Below are 13,818 nucleotides of genomic sequence, written 5' to 3'. Positions count from 1 at the left end.
CTGTTTTATTGTGTGATAATTAATTTCCACAATATTTTTGCATTGAAGCAAATTTATTTTCTTAAAATGTTCTATATAACTCTGAGTTTGATGGGGCTGTTTACATAGATGGAGTGATTAAAATGGAGGGAATTAGTTGTTCTGAATATAAATATTTGGCTGGTCATTATCAAAAAATTGCTTAGATAGCATGGTACTTTGAGTGACAAGAGCTTTGGGATGGAGGACAGTGGAGAAAAATGGAACAATGCCAGCGGTCAGATTTTTATCACTGGATTTATCAGAGGAAGATGGTTTGGTGATAACTCATTGGGTGGGTGAGGAATCATGACTCAGTCTCTCGACATACTTTCTCTTTTATTTTAGTTTGTGGCAAATATATAGTATAAATTAGGTCACAAGAAGCATATTAGTATAGTTATAAATTTATTTATTTATTGGAATTTGTCAAACAAACAATAAGAGAGTAAAAATACAATGACAGGGATGATAGGCACGTTAGTGCACTTATGCATACTCCCTCTAAGTGGTCACTTAAGTATGAAGAAAGGTCCATGGAAGTCCATTTGTGATTGAAACTGTGAATTCTATCACATTAATAGTGCTTTCTGTATTGGTGCAGCTGGTGCAAAGTACAGTGGTGCACTGGTGCAGGAAGTTATGCCAACCAGGCATTTGGCATATATAACACTTCTGCTCAGGAAAAGTGGACTTAGTGGCCCTAAATGGTTCCTTCTGATCTTGTGGTTACTAGAAATAGCTAAAGCAACTATGTACTAGCCCTATATGAAAATTAATATTTACACTGAGAAAGCAAATCAGACAAAAGAAGTGACATGGCTGGACAGTTTTCGTATGTGCTGCAGGCACTTTCTTAAGACCAGGCTGCAAGACCTTTGTCATATGAGCACAGACAATCTGCTTTAGTTATTACCCATCTGTTTCATACCAATTGATTAAAGCTCTTAACAATTGACTAGGGCATCCTGAAGGAAGTGAGCTGCTTTCTTGTCTTCAGGACTGTTCAAAGCTCCTGGGCATATATCCCATGCAGGTGAGCCAGCAGTATTATCTTCTTCAATGCCCATTGCCCACAGCTCTTGGTCCCTGTATCCTTGGAAAGACAATAGATAAGTAAACATCTTTGGCAATGCAATACCTCTTGTTCCTATTGTGGAAAATATGCTAGCCATAGTTATCAGAAAGTTGAGAGAGCTTTCTGCATGGAATATTGCTCCTTAACAGATTTCTCAGATATTGCAATAGGTAAAGGCTCTTTATCAAATCAGTCTCCATTCAGTATTTTTTCCTAGGTCAAATATTATGGCAAAGATTGAGAGGATTTTCAAAGCATACCCTCCCACCTCCTAGGCCTGTTTTTGTGGGGAAAATGGAAAGAGAAAGAACTGTCTTGAGTAACTTATAAACTAATAAAGACAGGATTAAAAAAATAGAATAAATAAATACTCAACCAAAGTGACAACTTTAGAAAAGGGTATCCCTAGTGCCTAATAAAATATTATTAAGAAGATTTTTTGAAGATTCATCAAACTGAAACAATTCCTTGAAGCTCTGCACACCTCTAGTATATACTAGCCAAGACAGACCACTTATCAGTCTTCTGTCAGCTAACGCAGCAAGAAATTGCAAGAATAGATTCAAAGGCCACAAAATCTCAGATAAATTGGTTTACTGTAAATTGTAATGCTAAAGAAGCATTCAAGAAATCAGTTATAAATTAAATGCAAAAACTATTTATGTGAAATCAAAATTCAAGTTTTTGTCATTCTTTCTTCTGTTTACATGATGTAAAGCCAACCTGTTCAGAACAGGAGTGATATTTACATTTATCTTTTTATTTTGTTTAAAATAATGATATGGCAGTAGTCTATTCATAATATTCTGAGAATCAGAGTTGGTTGCAAAGTCAACCAGATATTTAGACTGGATTTGTATTTTTATTCACCTATTGAGTCCTTCCAAATATCTAGGATAGGCAGGCATTGTGGTTTGATAGTGTTAAAAATATCCTAAAATGTAAGGTGTTCCAACTAAAACTGCAATTTGCAATTGACCAATCATGATTTTGTCAATTACAATAATGTTCAAGTTATGCTCCAATTGGTTTGGTATTACACCCAAACTTCCTTTTACAATTGGTACTTTGCTTTATTTATATAATCGTTCTATATTTATTTGCATGTTGTTTTATTTTGTTATTTTCTCCAGTTCTTTATCTTTTATTTTGCTGTCTCAAGGTACTGCTGCATCTACTATTCAGACTATTTTGACCCAGAGTCTTTAGCTTCTTAAGTTTCTATTACTGTAATCCTTACCAATAAAGGAGAATATTTGTAGCTGTTGAAAGGGAATAGCCTTACACCATCAATCGAACCTAATAATATCTGATTAGCATCATCCTGCAAATCCCAAGAAAGATTTTTCTTCCTCGCACCCAACCTTATTTCTGGTGTCTTTTACATTTAAGATGCTCAAATTCAACCCTGCTCAAATTTACCCTAGTTCTTGACTACTGCAGTCCTGAGTTGATGGGATTGCAGACCAGATGACTTTCAACTTGTTAAGACTACAACCTACTTCCAAAATAAACAATAGCACAGGCACATCTTTGATTACTTGAAACAATGCATCATATTGGCTGAAAATCCACAAATGAATGGTAAGACATGAATGACAGCAACACCAAAAATGTATGAGATACAACTTTGGAAGTTCCACAAGCCACCCTGGGAGGGAAAGCATATTTGTTTACCCTTGATTTAATGAATAAGAATAATTTTAAAGTAGTTTTGGCATATACAATAATGAATTAATTAGTTTCTGTAATTCTCTCTCTGGTGCAGAGAAGCAGGCTATGGTTATAATAGCAGTACCACCTTCCACTTTCTTTAGAAAAATTAGGAAAGATGGATTCTTAGACTGGTTCCATTGTATGCATAATTAGATGCAGGTATTTTTTCTAAATGTATCAATGGAACCCACTGAAGTTCTCTATTATTTCAAACTACCTCTATATAAATAAGTACTATAAATTTAAAACAAAGTATCCATTGTCAGTTGTCTTTCAAAATAAAAATTCAGTTGCTTTTAATTGTTCCTTCTATACTGCCATATGTAATATTTTGTACCCCATTTGCAGGATAATGGCAATGGTTTGAACTGAAACCAGAATGACTTTAACCATTGTATATATGAACTGTAAAATGAACCAAAGATAACCTGTTTAACTACATGAATAACAAGTTCTAGAGAGATGAATATGAAATATATTATCTGCAAAACTCAATTTTAGCATATGGGAATTGTATTTCTCCCTATACTATTATTTTCCTCCTGCCCTTATAAAAATTACTGTTAAGCATTGTTTTTCTGATTTATTGAGAAAAAAACAGTTTGTGTGGTTCCCCCAGTTTATGGAAAACTATGGAACTTTTACATATATAATACATGCACTCAATAATTATATTATGCCAATTTAGGACAGTAGAAGCTGATCAAAACTATCTGCCAGAAGTACAAAATTAGTAGGAGCTCCCTAAGTGATCTTTTATCACTTAGGGAGCTCCTTCTAATTTTGTACTTCCTCTCTTATGAGAAATCTCCCTAAATATCCATAATCCTGAAATTCTTCTCAGAATGACAGTCATAAGATGGGTAATTAAATGGCAGCTACAGAGATAGACTGCTAGAGAACCACAAAATATGCATGAGTGAAGCGATAATACCATCCCAAAGACCTGCATTACGTACAATGTCTGTGGAGATTCTCAGTCATCCAAGTCATGATTGTCCCAGGTGCTTTTTCAAAAGGAAACTGGACTTTCTTTGTTTTTGCTTGAAGACTGAAGAACTGAAGAAACTTCTTGGATGACAAGTGAAATGTCTTCAAGCAAATACAAAGAAAGTCCAGTTGCTTTGTGAAAAAGCATCTTTGGATTAGGTTAGAAATTATTAGAAATAATTCTTTTGGTGGCTTTAGTATATTTGTCATGTGTCTTTTCCACTAGAAACAGCCTTAGATTCAGGAAATAATATGCAACCTTTGAAACTGCCATGAAGATTCATTACATGGCATCTTCTGCTAGCAAGCTCAGGAGTTCTTCCATGTGGACAGACAGTACTAATCAGAACAGCAGATAAATCAAATGTTCTGAAACTTTTATTTACAGTTTCTTATTTGAAACACTATCCAGCCTTGTCTGAGGTTTATAGCCATGAATGAATAGGAAGAATGGCCTTTGTTCAACAACTTCTCAACATTCAGCATTTTTTTATTGCTTTTGGGACACATGGGAGCTGAAATATATAGGAATTATTTTTAATGTTTATCTATGTAAAATTTAAGATATGTAAACTTATACAAATCTGCTTCTTCGTGATCTTTTTTAGGAAATGTTAGTGATGATGTGCTCTTGGCTATCCAGCTTATGGCTGGCCAAAGCTACGGAAATTTAAATTCATGAACCATTAAAATACTTCCTTATTATCTTTCTGCTGAAGTAAACTTTAAATGCAGTACAAATTCTGCAGTTTGATTATATCATGAATAAGTTATACTATAAATCAGGAATCTGGAGTTTAATAAAAGCATATTCACAATGACAATACAATATAGAGAAGGGTATTTTTACCCTATACATTTTAAAGTGATGTTAGGATTATGAAAACTAACAGTAATCCCAATCATAGTAATTTTAAAAATAGGCAAATTCATAGTAAATATTTATATACCAAACTATTAGTGTTCATATTTATTCAAATAATAGGGTATTTAATTAAAATTTGTTCATTATACAAAAACATTTTGTGTGAAACCAATTTAGTGATACTTTTTGTTGAATTACTGAATAAAATTTCCATCACTCAATAAAAAGAGACATTTTTCTATTTAGTGTCACTTTTATTGACCATGGCAAGAAGACATGCTTTATTTTCAAGAGACATAATCATCTTAATTGTATAAATCAAAATACATAAAATGTAACCTTTCATAAAGAAAGTTATTTAAATATTGTGCTTGACCTTTCCTACAGCTTTTCCAGAACAGCACATCTTTCTGAGAGGTAATTATCAAGCATGGAATTTACCTTTTGCTCAATTATGTGTACATTTTCATCAAGCTGTCTGCCATGACCTTAAAATCTTTCTTTTGGCTATTCATTATTTCTGTGCTACCACAACAAAAGGGGGTTGGCTCACAGAAAAACACTCCAAAGCTGGATCAAATCAACTCACCAGAGGGCAAATGGCAAGGAAGGCGTGTCCTTCCATGCAGCAGTGGCAGCAATGATCACCCCACCCATTTCTCACCCTGTTTAAATCCTTCATACCAAAAGGAAAGAGGCACCACTGTTAGCTTAGTCAGAGGATCTATGCATGCCATCCATGCCAAAGGGTAACTGGCAAGGGGTGGCTTTAAAACACAGGAGGATAAATTGGAGGAAGAGATGGGGGCAGGTGAGGGAAGCATCACTTTTCTTTCATTTGTATAGACTAGGGTGAATCATTCTTCTCCTAGTCGGAAAAAAGGCTATCTACTTGTGGGCTGTGTGAATTCCAAATCTGCTTCTCCATTTTTCATCCTCACACACACACACCGCCCCACTTTCTGATCTACTTCACTGTCCTGGCAGCCCCACCCCCTTTTTTAAAAAATGAGCCTCTTGGTTGGTTACATTGGTACAGGGAATAACATGAAATCCACATGTTAGGAGGGTGAGGGGATATGTTAATATGTAGGTAAGAGGGGCATATTAGTCTTGTTCCAGCACATAATAATCCTCTTGGTGGCCATGAAAGGCACCCTTGGTTAGAGTTACCTATGCCTGCTCTACTTGTAATAAGATGAACTACATTATAGCCAGTCACGGTAGTATGATAAGGGTGGGAAAGGAAAAAAAATCTTTTAAATGGAAAAAGCAAAGGCCATTTTCAAATCCCTTGATATATCAACTATTGACTATGCACCTTCAGGCACATTATTACAAAGCTCTGATTTCTGCAATTAAAGCTTCAATTTGAATACTTTTTCTGTTTGAAACTTAACATCATTGTGATGAATATAAAGTATCTGGGTTATAAATATGATTATTTATTTGTACTTTATTGTACTGAAATTAATCACAGCCAAATAATCTGCTATAAAAGCTTTCCTGTTATATTATCTCTGCATTTGAAAATATGCCAGAAGCTCAAAGATGGGCAATTTTTAATGAGCTGTTTGTAGTAATGAAGGAGCAAAACACTCCCCAACCTCCCTTGACTTCTTTACAAACTTTGAACAGCTGTTCTCTCATAATTTTTTACAAACACTTTGTTGGCTCATCGAGAATGCTCTCTTAATGTGCATTCTTTTAGTTCATGAGGGTAGCACTAAAATTATGCCAGCATAATGTTTTCTGTTTCAGCAGCTCATATTTATCCTGTTTTAACAGCAAGGAAGTCAAGTGGTGCCTCTTTAATATTTTAATTCAGAGTGAGTTAAAGGCAATGATTAGTGGCTGGGTTTCCCTCCCTGGTAGGTTTCCCTCCTACCAGACTTTCTACTCTCACATGTAGGATAGGAAAACCATGAATTTAATGTAGCCAGGAAGAATTGCGTGGTGGAACCTGGCACTTTTCTTAACAATAAAAGCTATTATAGCTATGTGGACAGTGTATTAATCACATTGAAAACGATATAAATATTCTGCCATAAAAAAGGAAGAGGGCTGACATATTGATGGCATGAAGGAGAGACACAAGATGAAGCAAAAAAAAGTGCAGAGGAAAAATACCAGTTAAACTTTTTCCTACTGCATCCCATTTCCAGTTGCCCCCTTTTTTATTGACAGGTTACTATGAAAATCAGTGCTTCTTGTTGCTCACAATGGGAGCAGTAGTAGAAAGGAATCTTAATGAACTTGCGAGAGTTCTTCATAACAATTTTCTATTACTGATCTTTCACACAGTTCTCTGTGGCTATTTCTGTGGAAGTAAGATGTCATGTCATGTGGGACATGGAATGAGGAAGCTGGGAGGAAGAGTTGGAGAGGCAGCATGGCAATCAAAATTTCTTTCTCCAGTCCGCAAGTTATGCAAACAATACCATCCCAAAGTAGCCACAGAGTAGCTGTGGAAAATGGATAAGGCAGATTAGCAACACAGAACTGGCAAAATCACTTTCCAATTTGGTACTTTTACAACTACTTTTATTAAGATTTAACTATAATATCAAAATCTTGCAAATCCGATCGTATTGTACCTTCTGTCCCTTCTTATATTCCAGTGAATCACAGCAAAGTAGTCACTTGAATATTATTTCATTTCTCTGGACTTAAACATGTTTCAGACCCTTTTGCCCAAGTAATATGCAAAAAGCACAAATAACATGACTTTTGCATATTTCAGGAACATTCTATCATCTTATTATTACAGAAATCTAGTGCTCCTTCACAGGAATGCTGGTTTGTTTTTTTAAAGGAGTGCATATGTGTTCTTCTGTAATTATATGTGTTAACTTGTAGTTGTCTCCTGTTTTGTGACCTCCGTTACTATCATTCACAATGGATGTTATAGCTGAGAGCCCTATTAATCTATGATAGCCAGATGAGTCTAACAACACTTTTCAGTGTTTTAGTCTATAATAGCAGATCTAACACCAAGGCAAGCACTGAAGATAGATGTCAGGTGCAAAGAGCACCAAGGCAACTCAAAGGACATTCATAAATCTACAAGGGCTTGTCCCTCTGCCTCATCTCCATATTGCCTAATTATTCTGCAAAACAGTTAATACATTGGCTTCTGGAGATAAAGTACTGGCAGAATTAGATCTCAGTTGCCTCTGCTCCATTGGACCTGGAAGTGGAATGAATTCGAATAATTCACTACATCACATTGTAGCCTTTTTAGAAGGACATATTTGAAGGTTTTCCCAGCAGTTACTACAGCCTTCTGAAGGATTCATTGAAGAGATACAAAAGATGAAAACATGTTTCGTATTTCATATACCTTTTCTTCCCCATTCCTCCAGTATTTTCTCCATTTTATGTCTCCATTTTATGCAGCCATTTTAGTGTGGTTGGTGTATTATTCATAGTTTACAGAGAAGACAACATTTTTACCAGGACATCTGATCAAGTGACAAGCTAAAGAAGTAAACATAACCCTCTATCCTGTCCTGTGACTTCCAGCCATGCAAACTACATTTTTGGACAGCAAGCTGTGATTGGAAAAAGAATCAGGTAAGAAGTTTTAATAGTCTCAAAAGAGAAGGAGAGTTGGAACTGGACTAAACAGCTCATGGAGATTGGTTTTGGGGAAATTGGACAGTAAGAGACACAAGGATGGCAAAATTGGAAGTGACAAATTTGGGCTGCTGAACAACTGACATATAACACAAAGTGAGATTTCCTTACCCAGTCCAAAAATCTAGAGAGAGAAGAGGATTCGAAAAAATAAATAAAAAGATTCATGTTTTATATCAATAAAAGGCTTGTTTGCTAAGCCTAACTGAATCCTAGATTAATTATTTGGAGAAGTTAATAACAGCTACATGGTCAGATAGTCACATCATCATCTTAGCCTCAGCAGGGAGAGTGTTAATTTTGGAGTAATGGAACAATTAGGTAATAAAATTGATTGCAGTCCATTCTCCACAGACACTGGAGGAAAGCAAAGGAAGGTAAGTTTGTCTGCATTAGCTAAATTTTGCTCATTTAGTTGTCTTCCTGAAAAAATCTTTCTACCCATTTTAGGCTAAGAATAAAAAGAAAAGTTGATATAGTTCACAAGAAGATTCTTGCTTGCTGTATTTTGTCAAACCTCAGAACTCAGAATATACATAATATTTCATATGCTAAAAATATGTCATTTTCTATACCAACATAACCATTCACTTGCATCTTATCTGAGATTCATTATATTATTTAATATTATATTACACTATTATATTATGAAATAAGGGAGGGGGGAGAGAATAGATGATAGACAGACAGATCATTTTGGAAGATGTTTAAACCCTGAGCTTTGTACTTGGATTATATTTTTCAAGCAAATGGCATCCATTGAGAAATTTGCTGCCAAAACTCAGGGAAAATGACTATTCTTGGAAACAAAAAGTTCTTCATGCAAACTAAAAAGACATTCTGCCTCTGGTTGAGTCAGTAGAAATTACATTTATCTCAGCAGGAAGTTCTTGCATATTTAATAAGTATTTCAATTGGAAATTTTCCATGTAAAGAACTGCCTCATCTGAATATACCCATTTTATATCAAGGTTTATGGGTGGAGAAAAAGAAATAAATTATTCCAAAAAACCGGGACAGACAACAGAATTGTTTCTATTATTTGGTTCTAAAGTAGGATTTATTTATTTTTTAAGGGAGAGGTGCTACAAATTAACTGAAGTATTTTCATAATGTAATAATCAATGTAACTACTTTTGAATCAAGTCTCTGGAATTTAAATTCAACAATAGTGACATATTTATTTAAATTATTTTAAAATAAACTCTACTGTGATATTAATTCAGTTTTTCATTGCAATGATTGGACAGCCTATTATATTGAGTGGCATGCTGTTTTGAAGATGTTGAATCTTGATAGAAGAAAAGTGTTGAATTATTATTTATTGCTTTTATGTTTATAAAACATAAAATTATTGATTGTTGCTTTTCTGTTTATAAAACACGTTCACCTGCTCTGAACCTATAGACTACATAAATCTGCATTGATTGCTACATGGCTTCTGGCTACAATCAGTGCTGTTTATTACCATATATGGCACAGGGCCTGGATCTCTGAGACTGCTTAACTCCAACTGGTTTGGCCCAACCAGTACACTCTAGCAGAATGAATGTATTCCTGGTCCCCTACATTAAACATGGTCATCTTATGTGTTTTTCTCTGCCATGGCCTCCACCCTCTGGAACAACATCTCCCCAGGGGTGGAATTCAAATTTTTTAACAACTGGTTCTGTAGGCGTGGCTTAGTTGGTGGGTGTGGCTTGGTGGTCATGTGACTGGCTGGCGTGGTCAACTCAACATCACTCACATCGAAGCTTGCATCTCCTTGCCTGGCCTCTCATGACTGTGGAGATGCTGCAACAGTTGTAAGTGTGAAAAGCGGTCATAAGTCACTTTTTTCAGTGCCATCGTAACTTTGAATGGTCACTCCACACAAGCAAAGTACCAGCAAAGGAGGAAAAAATAACTCCAGAGACGTTCCTGATACAGGAAGTCTAGTCCTGCCAATAATGTAATAAGCGTTAATGGAGAGGCAGTTTCTGTAAGCAACACTAGAATGTTTCCTTCCTGCCTTCCTTACAGGATTAGGCCAGTAATTTCTTCTAACAACCAGTTTTCCAAACTGCTTAGAATGTTAACATCAGTTATAGCGAATAGGTGTGAACCTGCAGAATCCCACCCCTGCATCTCCCAGCGCTAAGGATAGTTCTCTCTCTCCTAGGATCTAGAAAGCTTTGAAAACCTAGCTTTGATCTCAGGCCTGGGGTTAATGTATTGTTGTTTTACGGGTGGGCACTGTTTTATTTTGTTTGTGTCATTTTTAGTTCATTGTAATCCAGGCTGTTTGTGTGATTTTAGGTTTTATCTGTTTTTATAGATTTGGGGTAAAGGCTGTATGCTTTTCAGAGTCTATTAAAGTTGGCAATGTTGAAAGTGTTTATTATGAGAATTAACAGTTGGAGACAATGGGGAAAAAGGCAATGGGAAATTGCCTGAATTGGCATACAGGCATACATCAGAGAAAGAGAGAACAAATAGGATTTAGGATATAAAAGAATGGTTCAGATCAATCCATAAAATAAATCAATAAAAGAATTCTAATTTGTATCTAGCTCTGCTGCTCCTTATGTGTATTCCAGGTGGTAATACTTCTCCTAATAGGGAAAATTCCTTTACTTGTCTGAAGCCACTCTCAGAAGATACTCACCTTTACCTCCCAGGATCTGTTTTTTCCCCTTATTCTCTCTCTTTAAGCCACTCCCTATGGACAGTTAAATGTTTCTGCTCCTGCCTGTTATCTCAGAGTTTTAATGTAAACTTAATGGGATGGGACTATTCCATCTTTATTACCTGATATACTGTATATCTGTTGTGTTTATTTTTGAAAATTGCAGTGGGTATGTATGTGTAGTGATGAGGCATTCTTCCTGGTAATTTTGGTTCATTCCAATTTTGTGGCATTATGATTCTATCACAGTTTAGTAGTTTAGACTTAAGCTACAACTCTAATTTAGTTGAACATAAATTGCATTAAACATTTTCAACATTACTTCAAAAAAAATATGTGACCCCCAAAAGAAGACATTTACATAAAAGACCAGCTGGATTTGTGTGTTTTTTAAAGAACAATAATATATAATACACCACATTTTATGAGAAAGCCATCAAAAGATATGCAGTTTTACAAACAGTGTAAGTAGGATTTACTTAATCTTTTACCATTTGTATTATAATTGCTGTGATTTGTCTAATATCTATGTTAACTACAGTAATATTTAAAGTTTTGCAATCAAATGCCTAAAACATTCAATGTATTTAAATTTAAGATTTTAATTCTGCAAAAAGCATTCTGCTGGTGTAAGCACCAAGCACTAGATACATTTCACCTTTAGAATGGAAAAACTAAATGCAATACTATTCTATTCTGGTGTGCTGCTGAGACCACAATTAATTAGCAGACAGGAACAGCATTTGTTATGGTCCATAGCCCAAGTAAACTAGAGAATGCTGACTGATAATTAGATGTTGACTAACTTAGATTTCTACAAAAAAAATGGTAGGTACCCAAGAGCTCTGTTCAATTAATGATTGTAATAAATGCTTTCTGCATTGTAAATGAGAATCTAATCAAACTAGCACCTGTCACAGGTGTTCAATACTACTTACTATGTTATAGTTCTGAATCACCTATCTAAGGGTTTTTCTATAAGACCTGTTACAGAGGGTGGAAAACACTTCAGCTGTTCTATTAAAAAGATCTGAATGTACAACAACATGATCAGAGTCAGTTGGATTGAGATAAGTGGTTATAGAAACCAAATAAGTAAGCAAGCAAAAATTGTCTTCAGCTTACTTTATTCCCAACCTGTAGGCACATTCCAATTATGTTTTATCAAATTTGCATCTGGACAAGCCTAACTCTGTGGTTTCTCATTCTAACTCTAGTTCCTATCTACACATGCAATAGATATACTGATCAACAGTTAGGCTAAGTGATAGCTGGTTAGACATGACTGATAAATCACTGGATTTTCCTACCATTATTCCAAATTGATGGAATACTTTTTCTCTTTCTCTCCCTTCTTTTTTCTTGCTCTTTCTTGTTTTCTTTTCTTTTCTTCTCTCTCTCTCCCCCTCCCTCCCTCCTTCTCTCTCTGTTTCTCTCTCTCTCTCTCTCTCTCTCTCTCTCTCTCTCTCTCTCTCACACACACACACACACACACACACACACCCTGGTCTGGGATGAACAGAATGATCTGGCGAGCTCCAGTCAGCAGCAGGTGGAGGGAAAAGGAAGAAAGGGAGGGTGGGGGGTGGCGTGCGGCTGCAGTCCTCCCAAAAGCAAAGCACCTCCATGCAACGGTGGCAGCAAGGTGTTGAGCACTCCCACCCCCACCCCGGTCCTCCCAAAGGCAAAGCACCTTTTAGTGCAATGGTGATGGCAGCAGCAGGTCCTTGATCACCTGCCCCTGCCGTAGCCCTCCCCAAACACCTCTGTGGGTGGCATCCTGGCCTGCGAGGGAAGCAAGCAAGCATGGGGAAGGGCTCTGGTTGGTGCCACGATCTCCCGCTTGCTTCCCAAGCTGCCCTGGCCTGCGAGGGAAACAAATGGGAGATCTCAGCACTGGAGCCCTTCCCTGTGCATGCTTGCTTCCCAAGTCAAAGTGCCTCCACATGTGGTGGTGGGGGCAGTGGGGCCTTGATCACCCCCTTGGCCCTCCCAAAGTACCTGCACATGCAGCAGCGGTAGCCAGCAGGTCCACTGCTGCCACTGCACATGAAGGTACTTTGGGAGGGCTGGGGGGAAGGGTGCTCAAGGCCTCGCTGCCATCACTGCTATGTGGTTGGGAGAGCACCGTGTGGTGGCTTAGCCAGGAAGCCAAGCCTGGAGATGGGGAGCAGGTAAGTAGGCTGGGCAAGGGCCAGGGAGCCCCAGAGATGGCCGTGGGAGGCCCGGGAGGCCTGGAGATGGGCACGAGAAGCCCAGGGAGCCCTGGAGATGGCTGTGAGAGGCCCAGGGAACTCTGGAGATGGCCACGAGAGGCCCGAGGAGAGTGGGGGAGGGGCTAGTACGACTTGCAGGCTTTCCTGTGCAGACAGGAGCAGTTTCCTGAAGGTAGGGGCCAGGGTCTTGGAAGCATTTAGGCCGGCAGCAATGGCTGGCCTGGAAGGCAGGCAAATGCAGGCTGTCATGTATGTGCACGATGTTGCACATACCTGATAGAGACTTACTGGGCAGGGAGCAGAAAACCAGGTGGAGAGGAGCAGGGCCAGCCAGAGGCCTGATTTACTCGTTCATAACAACTGGTTCTATAGAACTGGGCAGAACCAGCAGAATCCCATCCCTGGTCTTAATGCTGGCTCCTTGAATAAAGGAAAATAAATATTCAAAATCTAGTTGTGGAAACAAAATTGTTCCGGAGAATATACAAGGATAATGACACTGTATTAACTATTTCAAAAGCTTATGGGGACTTGCCATTCATCTTTTTTAATCCCTACGAGAAACCTCACTATAAAATTATTGAGCTGAACATAATTGTTGTTGGATGTCATAGTAGAGAATCATTTA

The 13,818-nt window shown here is 37.3% G+C and overlaps 1 long non-coding RNA gene across 1 annotated transcript in view; it reads right to left on the bottom strand.

Annotated features, from left to right (window-relative positions):
* Positions 1 to 488: 488 nt before the first annotated feature.
* Positions 489 to 13,818, bottom strand: part of LOC148125852 (uncharacterized) — a 104,749-nt gene continuing 91,419 nt past the window's right edge. Inside the window, exon 4 of the long non-coding RNA XR_015743568.1 lies at positions 489 to 1,114. This is a non-coding gene — a long non-coding RNA (uncharacterized LOC148125852). The remainder of the gene's footprint in view (positions 1,115 to 13,818) is intronic.

This window comes from Pseudonaja textilis, chromosome 4 (assembly GCF_049901715.1).
Source record: "Pseudonaja textilis isolate UNSWEBS1 chromosome 4, rPseTex1.2, whole genome shotgun sequence".
In the NCBI taxonomy this organism is placed as follows: Eukaryota; Metazoa; Chordata; class Lepidosauria; order Squamata; family Elapidae; genus Pseudonaja; species Pseudonaja textilis.
This window is presented reverse-complemented; position numbering and strand designations above follow the sequence as displayed.